This window comes from Otolemur garnettii, unplaced genomic scaffold (genome assembly GCF_000181295.1).
Source record: "Otolemur garnettii isolate 467f Iridium unplaced genomic scaffold, OtoGar3 scaffold00018, whole genome shotgun sequence".
NCBI classification, from domain to species: domain Eukaryota; kingdom Metazoa; phylum Chordata; class Mammalia; order Primates; family Galagidae; genus Otolemur; species Otolemur garnettii.
This window is the reverse complement of record NW_003852413.1, coordinates 21,915,531-21,934,908: the sequence shown is the minus strand read 5'-3', so window position 1 is coordinate 21,934,908 and position 19,378 is coordinate 21,915,531. Positions and strand designations below refer to the sequence as shown.

General features: G+C 45.4%; 1 protein-coding gene across 1 annotated transcript in view; it reads right to left on the bottom strand.

Moving 5' to 3' along the window:
- Nucleotides 1-10,706, bottom strand: part of LOC100955743 (signal transducer and activator of transcription 5B) — a 76,844-nt gene extending 66,138 nt beyond the window's left edge. Inside the window, exon 1 of the mRNA XM_023511244.1 lies at nt 10,531-10,706. The gene's annotated coding sequence lies outside the window, so the exon portion shown is untranslated. The remainder of the gene's footprint in view (nt 1-10,530) is intronic.
- Between the last annotated feature and the right edge of the window lie 8,672 nt (nt 10,707-19,378).

The following is a 19,378-nucleotide window of genomic DNA, read 5'->3' as shown; positions in this document are numbered from 1 at the left end:
GAACACACATAATAACCCATAATGACTGTTATATATGTTAAAATATTTTTCTTATTTACTTTGTCATTTACCTTTGTTTTCTGGCATTTGGGGCATAAAGAAGTTTTAGATATTTGTGTATTTACATATATCAACATATACATATACCAACATGTTCTTTTATAAGTTGTTCCCTAAAAGCCCCTTTGTCCTGTTCAAATTTACTAATGTAACTGGAATGTAATGGTAAGTTCTGTCCAAACTAGACCTCTTCACATTTAGGTGATAAAAATCCAAAAGCAGCCACGTCAGGTGGCCCATTCCTGTACTCCCAACTACTCAGGAGGCTGAAGTGGGAGGATGGCTTGAGCTCAGGAGTTTGAGACCATCTGGGCAACATGATAAGACTCCATCTCAAAAAATAATAATTTTTAGAAAAAATAATACATAAAATTCAAATTCACATTTTGAGGATGTTACATCTGCGGGACAAAATCTAAAACGCATGCTTAAGGTAATTAATTTTTTACTGGAGGACCCATTCCATTACAATTACCAGTATATGCTTCTATAGCTGGGCCTAGTGGCTCACATCTGTAATCCTAGCATTTTGGGAAGTGGGAGGGTCACTTGATGCCAGTAATTAGAGACCAGCCTGAGCAAGAGTGAGACCTCCATCTCAACAAAAAATAGGATTAGTCAGGTGCAGTGGCACGTGCCTGTAAGTCTCAGCTTCTTAGGAAGCTGCGGCAAGAGGATCACTTGAGCCCAGGAGTTTGAGGTTGCAATCAGCTATGAAGACATCACCAGGCAAAAGAGAGAGGCCCTATGTCAGAAAAAAAAAGAAATTATATGCTTTTGCTCTACTATTGCAAACTCAGGGCATCATGCGTCATCACAACTCAGCATGAGAATTGTAGCCATGTCATTCAGGAAACCAAATGTTTTCCATTTTGTTTTGATACCTTCTATAGTTAAGAGGCTGGGCACAATAGCTCACACCTACAATCCCAGTGCTCTGGGAGGCCAAGATGGGAGGATCATTTGAGCTCAGAAGTTTAAGACTAGTCTGAGCAAGAGTTGAGACCCCATCTCTACCAAAAATAGAAAAAAAAATATATTAGCAGGGCATGGTGGTACATGCCTGTAGTTCCAGCTACTTGAGAGGCTGAGTCAAGAGAACTGCTTTAGCCAAAGAAGTCTGAGGTTGCTGTGAGCTATACAATGATGCCACTGTGCTCCTCTACAGAGTGACAGAGTAGACTATCTTAAAAAAAAAAAAAAAGTGCAGTGCCTGTGGCTCAAAGGAGTAGGGCACCAGCCCCATATGCTGGAAGTGGTGGGTTCAAAAAAAAAAAAATACAAAAATGCTCATTAAAAAAATAAATAAATAAAGAAGAAAGGCCAATCTCTAATTCATTACAAAGAAACTACCATTCTTACTTGTTATTTAAACTCCTCTTTAAAACATGAGTACGTTTCTAAATCCAGAGTTTCCAAATACGTAGTCATGTGCTGCATTCTGATCAAGGATGAGCCACATAATTGACTGGTCCCATAAGATTATAATGGAGCTGAAAAATTCCTATCGCTTAGTGACTTCATAGCCATCATAATATCATATAATGTGTTATTCACATGTTGGTGGTGGCACTGGTATAAAAAAAACCTACTGTTTTGTCGGTGATTTAAAAGTATAGCACATGTGGTTATGTGGCAGTACATCATAGTTGACAATGAAAATAAACAACTATTTTTATTACTGGTTTATGTATATACTATAGCATACTTATTAGTATTTTAGAGCACACTCTTTCTACTTACAAAAGAAAAAAAAAGTCAATTGTAAAACAGACCCAGACAGGTCCTTCAGAAGATATTCCCGAAAAGGCATTGTTATCATAGGAGATGGAGCTCTGTGGGTGTTACTGCCCAAGACCTTGCAGTGAGACAAGATGTGGAGGTAGAAGACAGTGATACTGATGATCCTGAGCCGGGGCAGGTCTAAGCTAACAGATGTGCTTAAATTTAAGGTTTTTTTTTAGAGACAGAGTCTTACTTTATCACCCTCAGTATGGCCTCACAGCTCACAGCAACCTCCAACTCCTGGGCTTAGGTGATTCTCTTGCCTCAGCCTCCCGAGTAGCTGGGACTAAAGACGCCCGCCGGAACACCCAGCTAGTTTTTGTTGCAGTTTGGCCGGGGCCAGGTTCGAACCCGCCACCCTCAATATATGAGGCTGGGGCTCTATCCACTGAGCCACAGGCACCACCCTATATTTAAGTTTTTAACAAAAATGTTGAAAAAGCGAATATTAAAAAATTTTAAAAATAGAGAAAAGCTAACAGAATAAAAATATAAAGAAAATATTTTTGTACGCTATACAATATGCTTATGTTTTAAGCTAAGTGTTATTACAAAAGAATCAAAAATTTGAAAAAAGTTAAAAGTTTATATAGTAAACTAAGGTCAATTTATTATTGAATAAAGAAAAAATTTAAAATGAATTTAGTGTAGCCTAAATATATTAGTATTTATAAAGTCTACAGGAGTGTACAGCACTATCCTAGGCCTTCACTCACCACTCACTCACCCAAAGGAACTTCCAATCCTGCAAGCTTCATTCATGGTCTGTGCCTATCCTGGTGTAACTTTTTAATTTTATTATTATTATTATTATTATTAGAGACAGAGTCTCACTATGTTGCCCTCCATAGAGTGCTGTAGCGTCACAGCTAACAGCAACCTCAAACTCTTGGGCTTAAGCCATTCTCTTGCCTCAGCTCCCAAGTAGCTGGGACTACAGGTGCCCGCCACACACCTGGCTATTTTTTGGTTTCACAGACCCAGGCTGGGCTCGAACCTACCAGCTCCATTGTATGTGACTGGCACCCTAGCCTCTTGAGCTATAGGTGCCAAGCCTTTAATTGTGTTTTTTAATACTGTGTTTTATTTTATCTTTTCTACGTTTAGATACACAAATACTTACTACTGTGTCACAAATGCCTGCGCTATTCAGTACTGTAACATGCTGTACAGGTTCAAAGCCTGGGAGCAAAAGACTACATACCATACAGCCTAGATGTACACTAGACTATTCCCCTAGGTTTGGATGAGTATATGTTATGATGCTCGCACAATAACAGAAATCACCTAATGATTTATTTCTAATGATTTATTTCTCAGAACGTATCATCATCAAGTGATGCTTGACTACAGTTACACAATGAAAAACAAAAACCAAAGAAAAATACAAAAAAGGGACTATTTGCATTGTGTCCCCACTACATACTAAACCTTGTAGACCTCTTAGGGCAATGTACTACAATATCCAATTCTCACTATACATTCTTTTCCCTTATTCTATGAGAAACAGAGCACAAGTCCTAAAAACAGATCCACAGGTTGAACTGTTCCATTTTGTACAGAGCTGTATATTTCTGTAGATCTCTAGTTTGCTACTTTTCAAAACCAAGCCTAAAAGATGACCAAGTAATAAGTTAGAAACATTAAACAAAAATAATTTTAAAAAGTAAATTATTTCTGAGAGAACATTTTACCTACTTGAAACTATGAATATCTTATAGAATGCTACATTATAAAGCTGATTAAATTCTAATTTTTATAACTTTTGAAGAGATTAAATACTCAACAATTTCCTTTTATACATGCTACAGTGACATCTGTGAATATAATTTATTTAAGACATTTATCCCTAGAAATCAAAAGAAAAAAAAGAAAAGGCATTTACCCCAGGATAGATTTTTAAAATTCTACTCTTCCAAAAACAGTGGTTTGCCACCAGCTATATGTGCTCTGAATTTTAAACAACACAAACTTTTCAAAAACTTTCTTGCTTACACTCCCCTCAAGGCTGGAAAACCCCACAGAGGACTTTTAAAACTCATCAGACACAGAAAAAAAGAAAAAACAGCTTTAATTGTAGGATCTCACCGACACAAACACAAGGAAATTCTGAGTTATAGATACCCCACATTAAGCTTTTTCCACTGACATTGTAACTTCTGTCAACATTCACAGAAAATTCAACCCTGGTCAAAGGTAACAGTTGACTATCCTGGAAGCTAACATCCTCTGTTTATTTGAACAAGTTATACTCTCTCTCTCTCTACAAGGAATTGAAGTTTTTCTCATCTGTGATTTGATCTCCCCCATTCAAATCACTATGCTAGAGGGTTGTGAATTCTGTATCCAAGACAGAACTTTACGGGCCAACCCCAAGGAAAGGTGCTGAGAGAAAATAAGCATTGTACCTGAAAAGGAATAAGTTTCTGAGACTCATTTCTAACAGCCTTTGCAGAGCTCCAGATAGACAATAATTAGTTTCATTGCCTCAAAAATTAGCCCAATGAGGGAAAATCTTAAGCCTATCTCAGCAATCATAATTAGTAGCTCCCCAAAGTTTCAAGGAAACACAAGTAGGACTATAAATCCCTCCAAAATGAAGTTGTAAATAAAATGAGTGGACATTAGAACGTCAGTACAGATGTGTAGGTCACCACGAACCCTCTCCCGTGGCACAAACGACCCTTCTGTTTGTAAACAGAGGCCAAGGAGACAGCTTCTAGCACTTCTTCTGTGGTGGATATGGTAACATCGGTGGAAAAACAACAAAGGACAACTTAGAATCAAGATTAAGACTTTCTCTGTATTAATATTTTCCACCAGGATCATATACTTTAACTGGAAAAATATTCATCACCATCTTCATAAATGAAAAAAAGAATCCCAAACATAAAAAATATTTCCTATTCAAAACAAATGAGTCCATTTTGGAACACAAAGAAATAGAAGCCTTAGAGACATAAAATGTCTTTTTACCAAGTTGCAGTTGCCAGCTCTCCTTTGCAATGTAGCGCTTAAGGATGCACTGGGCCTGCCGGTGACCCAGCTATGTGACCTTGGAGAAGTTACTTAACTTCTCTGTGGCTATTTCTTCATCGTTCATCTGGGGAGAATACCCACTCCTCTGAGGATCATGAGTTAAAACACAGCAAGAGCTGACAACAGTGTCTGCTTGGCACACTGTAAGTAAACAGCAAGTATTACGTACTATTTTTACCATCTTCATACTTTAAGGCATTAGAACATTTCTCAAACTCGGGGTTTTAAACATAACTTGAAGCACTTTTTAATTAGTTAATGTCTTGTTCACTTCTTGAAAGACAGCATAATTATCATATAGATAATTAGTATATCTTCCCAGATGAGCCCATGATAAAGAGAGCTCTAGCCCAGAGCGGTGAATAGTTATTTTTAATACAAATCAGGGATACAGCTGTTACTGGTAACTCTGGCTTGATTTCCCAGATGCAAAGAAATCCCCCATCAGGGGAAAACAAAGCAGTATTAGAAAATTCTTGGGTTTGTCCTGTTACCATTGCAGGGTAAAGCCAAATTCGCATTTACTAGCCAGATGGGCATTGAAAATATTAGTCACCAAATTAATCCCAACAAACAACAATAATTGACTGGCTCACTGATGTATTTCCCCTTGTCTTCCCCAACCTTTCTCTAGTCAGAAAGGAAAGTTTTTATATTTTCTGAGAATCTCATTACTGCTCTCAAACTATGCTCTATATCTTAGTATAATTTTAAAAAATGAGTCAGCACAAGCACCTCAAAAAACTAGCAGTGCGTGGAATATGGAGCTATTTCTCTTCATGACAGAAATGTGCAAAAATAAAGAAAAAGGGTTATTCAGAGTGCCAAAGATAATGGAAGAATAAATGGAGAGTGAACGCTGCAGCAGACTTCGCATGCTAGCTTCCCAAAGTAGGCAGTTTAAAGGTGAATGATCTTTATCAATCAATGCAGGCAGTTTTCAACTGAATAGTATATAATTCATGGGAAAATGGACATCATGATTATGAACAAACCCAAAGAAGAAAATATCCTGGGTGGCACCTGTGGCTCAAAGGAATAGAGTGTCGGCCCCATATATTGGAGGTGGTGGGTTCAAACCCAGCCCAGGCCAAAAAATAACTGGAAAAAAAAAAGAAAGAAAGAAAATATCCTGCATATGACAAATTACAACTTCTCCTTTCTTGACTACTGGAGTGGGGAGGAGGTTAAGATACTCCAAGTATTAACTTCACTTGCAAATTACATTTGCTACTGCAAATTTGTAATTTTACAAAATACATTTGCTACTGCATGCTTTTAATAATGTAATCCAAAAGAAAATTTAGAAAAAGTGAACTGCCCCTAAGCTCCAAACACATCTGAATGCCAGTTTAGTTGGGAGTTGGTTTAGATATGACACTTCTTAGAACATTGGTTCCCAACCTTCCTAATGCCATGGCCTTTTAATACAGTTCCTGTGGGTCTCGAGGTTGAGAACCGCTGTCTTAGAATAAAGCTAAAGGCCAGGAAAAGACTACTTGCTTTAATCACTGAAACAATACTATACCTATTTCCCAAGGCTCCACTCATTCTCCAACATGCATATTAAAAGGGACCTACCACTTAAAAATAACCCAGGAGGGTCAAGGAAGGATACTTAAGACTGAAGGGGAGTCCTCCAGAGCTATACTATCATACCCTACATCTTTCCTTTTTATTATTTAACACATCCATGACCTTGTGTATGGCTTTGAGGTGAGTTTGGGAAAAAACTGCTACAGCCACTGTTTAGTATGTGGGATTCTTTATCATATAATCTAAGGGCAGCTCCTCTTGAAAGCTCTGACTTTCGGGCTCTATATAACATGTTTCAATTCAGTGCTGGATATTTTCCAGGTACCTGGGAGGAAACAGATAGCAGCAGCCCCATTATTCTGTTAATTGTACTTTTGTTGTTGTTATTTTAAGACTCCTTCCAAGGCTGTTAGACCTTGAAGAGAGTGGGGGAAAGAGTTAAGAACGTCCTGCCTTCCCCATTGGGCATTCAGGCTTTGCTCAACAAAGCTGTTATGAAGCCATACAATGGGTCTCTAAGGCAAACCACATGGCATCTGATTTTTGGCTTTATTATGTTTAAAAGAAAAATATGACACTACAAGAAGGCTTACATGAGGACCTAATTTTGAAAATACAAACAGGAAGCGCCCCCGCCCCAATATTACCATTTAAAAAAAAAAGGAAACCAAACCTCAAAGCTACCTTCCAAGGAAGTCATGGGTGTGACCAAAACTAACAAAAGTAATAAAACATCATCTAAAACCCCGAAACCACCAAAAGTGAGGGTCTCATTCAACCAACTAAAGATCTAACGCCTATAAAGTACTCCTCTTTTTGACTAGAAGAAACAGCATAGATTTAGATATGTAAAACCTGCACACGGGCTTAGGTTTTTCAGTAGTAAAGGATCAATGTCAACATTAATTATAGTGGCCTTGAAGGTTTTTTTTTCTTTTTAACTTTGAACAAGGCCACTATAATTAAGAGTGAATACAATTTTTAAAAAGTGTTATCACTATGATGCTTGCAATTTAAATGTACAAAAACTGTCAGAACAATGGAAACTAGATCGTTAAATCTTGACTTTCTTATTCCCAGAAATAAGCATAAAACTGTTCTGTTTCCAACATTGCAGGGGAAAAAAATACTTCTGGTTTTAGAACAGTTCTATTCACAAAGCTCAGATTAAAAATTGTTTTTCCTTTAAACATCACACATTTGGGGACACTGATACTTTAGAGCCAACTTTTAACCATTAAGTTCCCCAGTCAAAACATTTTGATACTTTATTATATAGTAAATAGATAATCTTCAGAAGATATCAGTAACCTGAAATTGTCTGATAACTTTTTATAATGATTCAGATGTTTAAAAAAAATCGTAACAATTGGGGGGGGTTTCCTTTGATAGGAATAATGTAGTCATCTATACTCTAATAGAAAGGGAAAACATGTCATTGATAGAATATCCAGAAATCTGTGGATAACATTATGAGATACACACATGTTTGTAGGGCACTAGAACGGTTGAGGAGAGTTAGAATTCCTTTGATTCCACAGTCAACCTTCCCCTAATCGTAAGCATGTTACTCACCACTGAGAACATCTTCCTTTTAACAACAAGATAAGACCACCTGTAGCACTCGCTTACACTAACAAGCCAAACAAACCACAATAACATACTCATAAATATAAGCTCAACGCAAATGACAAGATAATTTGATACTAACAGTAATACAATTTGAAAAAAGTGGACATTAAATACCCCCCAAAGCAAGAAATGATACCTTTAGTCTTGACGTGGCTTTTGCATATGTAAATAAAATAAAAACAAAATCAGCCGAGAGGAAGAAAATGGAGATGAACTGAAAAGTCAGAGCAAGATAGGAAGTATTGACCAAAATATTTATGTTGTAATACTCTGAACAATGATAGCACAGTTTTCTCCTACTATCAGACACACCATGAAGAAACATAGAAGTAACACATCTACCTTAAGTTTCTTAACACAACCCATATATATATATATATATATATATGGCAAAAATATGACACCAAAAAGACTGAAGACTAGTGAGGTGAGCTACTTTATAAAATTGGATATACAGCAAAGATTTTGTGCATAGTTTAGCTCCAAGTTATGCAATAACCAAAGCGCTGGTGATAGAAATCAACTCCTTTTTTTTCCCCTGATGGTTTGCCTAAAAAACAAAAACAAAAATTCTCCATTCTGTCTCTGTGTCTCAACCTGGTGCTTGAAACTTTCAACTTTCAGAGGCTACAGAAAACAAGTCATCTACTAGATAACACTCACCTGACCAAAGGTGTGGTGTTGTTCTAATTATGTATGACAGAAATACAAATTGCCACATAGTAAATTGTTCTTCAAATCAGCAGCCCCTTTCCTCCCCTCTTTAGCTCTTATCCATTCTGTGATCTTTCATGAGGTGGAAACTGGTGCCCAAATGGACAAAACACCTGAAGCCTTCAAATAAAAACTCTCAATCGGTTCTCCTTATTTGAAATGATCAGAAACAATTCAATGTTCATGGTGTTACAAAATGAAATTAGAAAAACTAAATAAAGTATATCCTCTTCTAGGAACTAACGACAATAACTATGAAACAATATAATACAAACCAATGAACAACCATAGAATACGGGGAAAGAGACAAAGTTCTATTATTTTAATTGAATGACAATAAAATTACTAAAAATAATGTAGGCTCAACAGCTGAAAGCTTATTATGGCCCAGTTGGCTATCCAATCACTTTGGAAATCTAAGATACAAGCAAACAATAAACACCACTTGAAGACCGAAAAAATGACATATGCCCCGTGTAATACCTGATGACATAGGAGCCCTTTCAAGGGGCATTCCCCAAGGATGTTCCAGAGAAAAGCTGTGGAATCATAATTAGGCAAAGATCAATATACTTTAATGTACTTTTGGAAGAGCACCGATCTGAGAGACCCTAAAATTTCAGTCCCTGAACTATTAAACAAGCCCTGCGAACTGAGCAGGCTACTTAATCCACCTATCTGGGCCTCAGTTTCCTCATTTGCACAATAAAAGAATGTAGCATAATTGCTGGGGTCCTTTTCAGCTCTAACATACTATGACCCACTTTTGTCACTATTTATCCACTGTAAAGTATAACAGGATCACAGGGGACAAGAAAAAGAAGTAGGCATGGCTTTCTGGGAAAGAGAATCAGTATCTCTTACTGTGGTTTTGATTAATTCCACCTTTCTAAAAGCTGGCACTTGTTCTCTCCTGTGCCTTTTCCACCACTGCTGGCTACAGGTGTTTGCAAACGCCTCTTGCTCCATGCAAGTTCTGTCCTCTTTAATCGTCCTGACCATCTTGCCAGATTCTTTTAGCCTCAGACCAACTCTGTGATACAAGGATTCCCGTTCGACTCTCCATATCTACTCATGACACCACGAACACTTTTTTACTCTTTACCCCTGGCTTTAAAAAAACAAAACAAAACATCGCATCCCACTGGCACACGTAAAGCCCAGGCCTGGCGAGTCCTGATGTGGGATCCCGCCTCCCGAAGCTTTTTCAAAATGTTCGTATTTGTGGTCTTGAATCCTTATAAGGCACTGTTTCATTAAGCTTTGCTGCTGCCCCCCACTGCACTGGGCACCCCCAGGGTCGTCTCATCCTCGGGAGGAGCAAGCACCTCTTTTTTAAAAAAGAAAGAAAAGCAAAGAGACTGCAGGGACTATTCAGAATTGCAACGTGAAGGTGGAAGGTGGCAGACAGCAGCCTCCTGCGCTCTTAGGGGTTCGGCGCGTGGGGTCCCCACACACCCACCCAGACACACATGCACGCAGTCTCTATCTGCACATCCTCCACCCGCCGCAGCGTCCGCCTGATCCCCCTCGCGTGCCCCAACACCGTACCAGCCTCCTCCGCAGCGCGCCCCAACTCCCCTCTGCCCCAAACACCCCTCACTCAGCGCGCAGCCACCGTGGCCGCCTCGCCGCCGGAGGAACGATGGCGGCGGCGCGGCCCTGCCGGGCGTCTCGGCGGCTGGAGCCCGGGGCCCCGCCCGGACTGGCTCCCCGGCCTCGCTCCCCCAGCCCCGGGCCCAGGGCTCGCCCCGCGGCTCCTACCTCTCTCAGCCCCTCGGGCGCCAGCGGCTGCTCCGGCCCCGTTCTCTCGCTCGCCCTCCCGCTCGCTCCCTCCCTGGGCCGGGCCGCCGCGCGTAGTCGCCTGCGCTCGGTGCCCGCCCGGGGTGACGGCTCCGGCAGCCGACTCTCCTCCCGCCGGGGGCCCACGGGGGCGCGCGCGCCGCTCGCGCGCGGAGGCCCGGGGGCGCGCGGCGCCCCAAGCTCGCCCAACGCGGGCGCGCGCCGCTTCCTGGTTCAGTCCGGCGCGCTGTAGCGAGCCCCGTGGTCCCTCGCGCCCCTTGCGCGCCCGCCGTGGAGTGATCCGGAACCCCCACGGGGTACGCCGGGTGGCGGCGCGTTCAGCGGAGCCCGAGCTGCGCGCACCTTCGTTCCGCGGAGGTGGGAAGGCTTCCTGGTTCGCCTCCCCAGCCGGGCCCCCCGGGCGGCAGGCGCATGCTGCTTTGTTTGGGTAGGGTCGACCACCACTAGCTGGGCCCGGTCGTGGTGATTGGCCCTGCTCCACGGTCCGCCCACCTCCCTCCCCCGGGACCGAGACCCGCAGTCCAAGTCCTCTCCCTCCTAGGCCGAGGTCAGAAGTCCACAGCAGCCCAGATCAATAATTATCCCGGGTCTGCACCCGGGAGATCGTCTCCGGCAGGGCTCCTGCCGCTTACTACCCTGACGGACCGATGGACAGGCAGGCGAGCGGGCGGAAAGCCTGTATGCATACAGCAGGAGTTCACCATCGATCGCCCAGGCCGACTGGATTTCTCCGCTGTTCCCAGATGAATCTGTGGGGGGACCTGAACATCTGGGGCTATTTCCCTCCCTGAGGAATTCTTGCTAGCTCCCACCACTCCGGGCTGCAGAAGAGGCTGCTCTATCCAGAGAAAGAATAAGCAGAGTCACCTCGGAGGATCAGGGGACTCTCCCAAATCTTTTCCCATTTCATGGGGATGGGGTTGCGGTGTAAGATAAGGCGCCTGAGTCACCCACTCTCCTCCCTTCCAGCTACATCTCCAGAGCTGGCCAACAGTTTCCCTGGCAACCCTCCAAGGGCCAGCACCAAAGCAAGACATGAAAGCTCCAGAAACCCAGCTGCAAGGGGCAAAAGAGGGAGAAGGCCCTTTCCCAGCCCCACACATAAACACAGAGCGCTCCCCTTCCCTACAGTCTCCTATAGGTTGTCCAGGTGAAATTTTTCATGTCCAAAGATGACTGAGAGCTGCCAAGTTCTCCCATAAGCCACCTTTGGCAGCTTTTTCCAAGAGCCTTCCCTTCATGTGCAGAATAACACCAGCCACAAAGGTCTTTGTGTCTGTTGCTGATCACAAAGCCCTTCTCCCCCACCCAGGCTGCTGCTCCTGTCCCACACTCTGGGCCAACATCTGGCATAGTGCTCCGCATGGAGAAGGTGCAGAGAGCTTGGAGGTGGGAGCAGGAAGCAGGAAGCTGGACAGATGCATCAGCCCTGAGCTCTCTGGCCACCCTTCTGACAGTCACAGCTCAAGATGTTTTGACACTTGGGTGCACCACATTTCTCTCTCTTGTAAGCTTTCATACCTGCACACATGCTGTTCCCTCTGTCGGGAATGTCCTGCTTTCTTGCTGCCTGCCCTTTCATGACTCTTGCTCCAGGCAGCACAACCTTGCCCTCTTGATTTTTCACTCTGTGCTCTTCTTGTGTCTATTACAGCACCTCTCCTGTCAAAGGAAGGACGAGTTCTTATTTGCACTTGTCTCTGTCTCCAAGGGCAGACACTATATCCCACTCGCCTTTAAATCCTCCCTTTTGTGCCTAGCCCAGAGCAGATGCCTAATAATATTCATGGAACAAACCCTATGCTCTAGGAATAGAAATTAAACTACAAGGACTATGTAGTCATTAAGAGTACAGGGTCTAGGCCGGGCACAGTGGCTCATGCCTGTAATCCTAGCACTCTGGGAGGCCAAGATGGGTGGATTGTTCCAACTTAAAAAAGTTTGAGACCAGGGGATGCCCATATCTCAGTGGTTAGAGTGCTGGCCACATGCGCCAGGGCTGGTGGGTTAAAACCAGGCCAGGCCTGCTAAGAAACAAACAAAAAAATAGGCAGGCGTTGTGGCAGTCACCTGTAGTCCCAACTACTAGGGAGGCTGAGGCAAGAGAATAACTTGAGCCCAAGAGTTGGAGGTTGCTGTGAGCTATGACGCCAAGCACTCTACAGAGGGCGACAAAGTGAGACTCTGTCCCAATAAAAATTAAAAAAAGAGTTTGAGACCAGCCTGAGCAAGAGCAAGACCCCATCTCTAAAATTAGCTGGGCGTGTGGCAGCGCCTGTAGTCCCTGCTACTCAGGAGGTTGAGGCAAGAGGATCACTTGTGCCCCAGAGTTTGAGGTTGCTGTGAGCTATGATGCCATGACATTCTACCAAGGGTGACAAAGTAAGACTCTGTCTCAAAAAAAAAAAAGAGTACAGGATGTAAAACCAGGCTCTTTTGATGCCTGTGACCTGTGACCTTGAAGTTTTCTGCCTTTATCTCCTCTTTTGTACTATGGTGATAGTAATAGTACCTTCCTCATCATATCATGAAAATTCAGTAAGTTAATACATGTAATGTGCCTATGAAGTACTGTAGAGCTGTTAACTATCATCGTTGTTTGTAGTTAGTAACCACTTTCTAAGACTAGCCAATTTCTAGGACTCAATCCAGCTGCCAGAGCCACTAGGTTAAGTGCCTCACTGGGCAGGTGTGTACATCTCTATGTTTCTGCATCTCACAGCACATCCCTGCTGATCACTAGGCATCAAGATAGACCTGGCTGGCTGTGTGCACAGACATAGAAGGTAGAATATTCTGGATGACTACCTCAGCAAAACAGAATGTTGTCATCCTGGGACAGGAAGGAAGGCCCACTGCTGACCTCTCTCTCTGCTTGACAATCCAGTTAAGGTGAGACCCTCTTCTTCTGGGCCTCAGGGATATATTCCCCTTAGGTGAGGGGAAATCAGACTGATAACATGACACTAAAGAAATGCTAGAGAGGCTCGGCGCCTGTGGCTCAAGCAGCTAAGGTGCCAGCCACATACACCTAAGGTGGTGGGTTCGAATCCCCAGCCTGGGCCCGCCAAACAACAATGATGGCTGCAACCAAAAAAAGGCTGGGCATTGTGGCAGGCCCTGTAGTCCCAGCTACTTGGGAGGCTGAGGCAGGAGACTCGCTTGAGCCCAGGAGTTGGAGGTCGCTGTGAGCTGTGATGCCATGGCACTCTACCCAGGGGGACAGCTTGAGGCTCTGTCTCAAAAAAAAAAAAAGAAATGCTAGAGAAAAAGAAACTGAACAAGAAGCTAGGATCTTTTTTTTTTTTTTTTTTTTTTGAGACAGAGCCTCAAGCTGTCCCCCTGGGCAGAGTGCCCTGGCATTACAGCTCACAGCAACCTCCAACTCCTGGGCTCAAGCGAGTCTCCTGCCTCTGCCTCCCAAGTAGCTGGGACCACAGGTGCCCGCCACAATGCCCGGCTTTTGTTTTTTTTTTTTTGGTTGCAGCCGTCATTGTTGTTTGGTGGGTCTGGGCTGGGGATTCGAACCCGCCACCCTAGGTGTACGTGGCTGGCGCCTTAGCCGGCTGAGCTATAGGCGCCGAGCCAAGAAGCTAGTATCTTGAGAGACCCCACAGAGAACTCAGAGAGAGATTCAAATGCAGAGATATCCCCTAGAAGGTCTCATCTTTTATTCCACCCTGGCCTGACCCAGGGAGAGAAACAGGCTTGAAAGATGAGCCTAGAAATCTAGTCCACAGCCCTTGTCCATACGCACCCCTGCTCCCAGCCAGGGGTGGCAACAGTCCCCTCCCCTCTCTCATGGATGAACATGTGGTTCTCACAAAGAGTAGCTCCCCCATGTCACATCGTCCCTCACTCCTGCCCCACCACAGGAATATCATGAGGCCATTTTCTGGGAACATAATTGAAACCACAACCATAATCCCCTCTAGCCAGAGACCAGAGATCCCCACTAATGTGGCATCCCTCTCCAGACCTCTCTGGATCTCAGGAGTCAGGCTGGCCCCAGGGAACGACCAGCCACATGTTAGCCAAGGCACATATGAGGGTGAGTCCTTCCATATGGGGATAAGACAGTGCAGGCCCCTGGAGCCAAAGGGAGGAGGCAGGGGACACTCAACAGAGAGGAAAGCAGAGACCTCAGTTCTCCAGAGCCTCAGAATGGAGCTTTGTCACAGCTAGTGGTTTGGGAGGGCCTCTGTTATACCAGGCTTACTTCTGCCAGAGAATGGGTGTTGCGAGGAGCCAAGTTCTGGTTCCAGCCTCCAACTGTGCCAATTCACTAGCTATGCAACCTTGGTCAAAGTGCTTAATATCTCTCAGGGCCTGAGTTTCCCCTCATGTGCAAGTCATAGTTAGGAGGTAAAATATATATTTATAAATGTATAGATTCTTTCTGGGAGGGCACACAAGGCCCTAGTAATTAAAGTTGTCCCTCCAGAAAGGATCTGGCAGAAAAGAATGGGGAAAGACTAACTTTTCACCGTGTATCCTTTTGAGCCTTGTGTATTTTGTACCATATGCACGTACCACTTATTAAAACATTACTACAATGGGCCAGGTGTGGTGGCTCATGCTTATAATCCCAGTACTCTGGGAGGCTAAGGTGGGAGGATTCCTTCGAGACCAGCCTGACCAGAAGCAAGACCTTGTCTCTACTAAAGATAGAAAAATTAGCTGGGCATTGTGGTGGTCAGGAGGCTGAGGCAGGAGGATTGCTCGAACCTTAGGAGTTTGAGGTTGCTGTGCAATAGGCTAACACCAACAGCCTAGGGCAACAGAATGAAGCTCTGTCTCAAGGAAAAAAATTACTAAAATGGTCATTTTTTAGGACAGAAAAAGTAGAGAGAGTATGAAAGCAACTAAGGACCACAGCTGGCTTGTAGCAGGCCCTCGATAAAGCAGCATTTTCTCTCTTTCTTTCCCTCAGCCCAGTTTGCTGGGCCTGGAGGAACCTCAGAGGGAGGGGTGGGGACGTGAGTGATGGATGAGCAGGTCCTTGCAGGACTCATGATCTGGAGTTTCTCACATGCTCCATTCTCAATCTTGCTCCTGCGTGCCTCACCTATCTAGGCTCCCTTCCCACAAGAGCTAAAGGGTTGGCTCTCTAGAAAGCCTGAAAATCCCCCTCAACCCCGCCTCCTAGGTCACTGTGTCCTCTCCACCCAGAGTCCTGGGGCGATGCACCATCATCCAGGGAAGGCAGGGCTGGTACAGAGGAGAGAACAGAGTACCACTCCAGCCAGTGGCTTGCTGGCTTTCCAGGCAGGTTAAGAACAAAAGTCAGCTCAGTGCCAGGAAAAGATGAGGTTGCCCTGGGGGGAGAAACAGGTCAGTAGGACCAGAGCAGGCAGAGGCTAAAGCAGCAGCAGGGAGAGCCTTCTGGGTGCTGTGGCTTGTGCTGAGTGAATAGAAGTCTGCCCTGAACTGTCAAGAGTTCTGAGAAGTCCTGTGCTGTTTTAGGGACCTTCATTAAATCCAAAAATATTTATGAAGCTCTATTACAAACAAGCAATAAGGCACTGCTCTTTAGGCATCTAATTAGAGCCACAAGGAGGCTAAGAGAATGCTTAGCTCTACTTGCCAATGTCCCTGAGCACCTACTATGTGCCAGACACCGTGACTAAGTTGTACCAGCAATCCTGGCAGTATCTTCCTTTTATAAATGAGGATGCTTATCTCAGAGAAGCAGACTCACTTGCCCAAGATCACACAGCACAGCCAGAGTTTGCATCAGGTCCTAATGACTCCAAAGCCTTTGTGTTTTCCTCTAAGCCACATTGACCCTATGAAAGGCAAGGAAGATTTTGCCAGGTGACTGAAGGCGGAGTGACCTTCCAGGTTGGTGGAATGGAGGGGGTAAAGGCTTGGAGTTGAGAGGCCAGTGTGAGGCAGAAGTGCATTGCACAGAGTGAAGGGGAAGGCCTATGCTTGGGGCTTCTCTCCGTGGAAAATGAAGACCAGGCTGGAGCCAGGGAGGAGGGCATGAGCACTGGTCCAGTCTTCATTTTGACTCATATCCTCCTGGGGTTGGGGAGCCCTTTTTTGAGGCTTGGAGCAGGGAAGATGTGGGTGGGTCTGAGACTTAAGAAACCAGGGAATGATGAAAAACAGAGATGTGAGCAAAGAACCGCCTCCAGTTCAAAGGCAAGTGGCAGAGTGCTGGAGGACGGCAGGGAAGATGGACAGCCCTCTCCCACACAACTCCCAGAGGGCTTGAGGTTGGTACTGGGCTAGCCAAGACACAAAAGATTTCTTGTTGGGTTGAAGAAGGAGAAACTAGCTTAGCAAGAAGACGGGCCTGACAGTCATCGTGGAAGAGGGTGAGTGTCTTGGCCCAGGGCTACTCAGAATAGTGGCCAGTCCCATGTGGCTGCCCAGTTCTTCTTGCCCACCCTCCTCTCTCTTCTCTGGCTCCTGGGCCTGCCTTTGCTATGAGAGCAACTGCAAAGAATGGGCCCCTTCTGCTCACCTGACTCGCCAGGCAATCCCCCCTCCCCCTGCACTGACCCTGCACCCTCCTCTCTTTGTTCAGAGAGAACCCCACTTGAAACCCTTTCCTCCAAGGCAGGTAGGCAGAGGAGGCAGGATTTGCCCTCCCACCCACCCTGTCCAGTCCCACACCCCTCCCCTCACACTATTCCCAGAAACAGAGGACAGTCACTATGCCTCAGGCAGGATGGCCTTGTGTTCTCTTGGTGACTTCACTGTAAATTGACTTCCCTGAAGAGTGGTAGAGGACAGGGGACAGAGGTAGGGACAGGCTTCACCTCGATCCAGCAGCTCCTTCTCCTCCCCCAAATTCACACAGAATTCCTGACCACAAACACACACACCCTGCGTAGGTCCTGTTCTGTCTTCACAGACAAGAATAGGGACATTTCTTCTACAGGGAGGTGGCAGGGTCTAGTCTCAGAAGTGGTGTGTACACAGAGTGTGGACCTGTGGCCCCACTTCTAACCTTGAGGGGGTGGGGGCTGGATGGAGGTGGACACCCAAGAAAAGGCAAAGTGGGGGTGAAGCAGGATGTTTAAAAGCCCCAGGGCTTCAGCTTTCCCCTCTCTGCCCCAGGCGAAGAGATACTTCCTGGAAAGCCTCCAGCTTTCTTAGGAAGGGCCTTCACCCCCACCCCACCTCCCCTCTGGCTCCCATGCAACAGGAACTCTCCCTGAAGAAGGGACTTGGAGCAGAGGAAACAAAGGCATCTCTGTATCACCACCCTCCTCCCCTGGGAAGGTCAGGTCAAGGTGACCTCTACTTGTTCTTCCCAAGGGAGGAGCATATGCAGACTTGGTCTCTAGGAGCAGAGCAGAAAGGAGATTTGGAATAATTCTTCTCTCCATCCATAAACTCAAACCCACCTTCACGTAGGTCACACTGCCTCATTCAGGAGAGCAGGAGCATAGGCTGGCATGAGGATGGAGGTGCCATGCTCCACACCATAGAACAGTTGTGGGCTAGCCCAGCCAAAGGAGGCCTCTGTGGGTTTGTGCTAGCATTGGGGAAGCTTAGAAAGGCTATACTGAGACTCTGGCCAGGGCCAGGGCAACTTGAATCCTGATGCCACCTATGCACCTACTGGCCAGACACTTTAGTCAGGTCTCTTTCCTGCACTACCCCAAAGGGCTGATTCTGGCCCTGACTATCTTCAAGGTTGTTGCAAGGATCAGCTGAGTAGAAGAGTACAACGATGTTTGCATACAAATATGCCTCACTTCAGTTCAGGATGTGTATACGGTGTGCTAACTGCAGACTAGGCTGTAGCTTATTATTATTCCTAATAAAATATGGTCAGTCATCTTTTGTGGAATATATTCCTGTTAAGTACTTTTTTTTAAATCCTTTCTCATTCCCCATCATAATGCTGTGACTTGGAATTGAGGGTGAAGGGGAATTAGGGTGAAGAGGCCAGCCTTGGACCCCAGCTCAGTCAAGCCCTAGGTGATTTTTGATCTTCCTACACCCCATCCCCTAGGCGTCAGTATTCTCCTCTATCACCTGGTCCCCCAAAACCACCAAGGTGTTTTGTGGTGGGAAATAGCAGAGACCAAACCAGGGGACGGAAAGCAAAGAAACCCCAAATTTGACATTTCCGGGTAGTTGTGTTATCCGGAGCCATGACCACAGTCACCTCTGCCCCCAACCCAACTCTGACAGCTGTCCCTCCTCCAATCCCTTGGGCGCCCTTTGCCCATCCTGGGAAAGCGTCATGCCCCCCCCCCCCACCGCATCTCAAAGACAGAACAAGCACAAAGAAATGAAGAGAACCCAGAGACCCAGAGAGAAAGAGAAAATCAAAGTAAGAGGAGGAAACATGAATGAAAGACGGGGATTTAGGGCCACACAGATGGAGACAAAATGTGGACAGAGTCAGCAGTTGGCCAGGGTTGCAACCGCTGGATACAGGGTGGGGGTGGGGAGCACGGGAAGGTTCTGAAGACATTCACACACACCCTGTAAGGCCAACCCTTCTAGTTCTGTTCACCAGCTAGATTTTTAGGACCCCAAACTATCTATACCCTAGCCAAGCCAAACCTAGCCCAGCCAGATGTTGGTGGGTGGGGCTGCCCGCTGGAGCAGCAGGGCTCTGCAGGCCCCAGGGGAGGAGTCTGGAGAGGTGGCTGCCTGGAAGGGGCAGGCAGGGCCCCCACTGTTAAGCGGGCAACCCACACCACCCTCTCCCAGGTGCCCAGGTGCGAATGCATGGCCAAAGCAGTCCTCTGCCCTCCAGACCTGGCTGAGAGGACTTGGAAACACAAGGAATTTGCTCCCCTCAACTGACTTCCGCATCTGTCTGAAGGCTGGA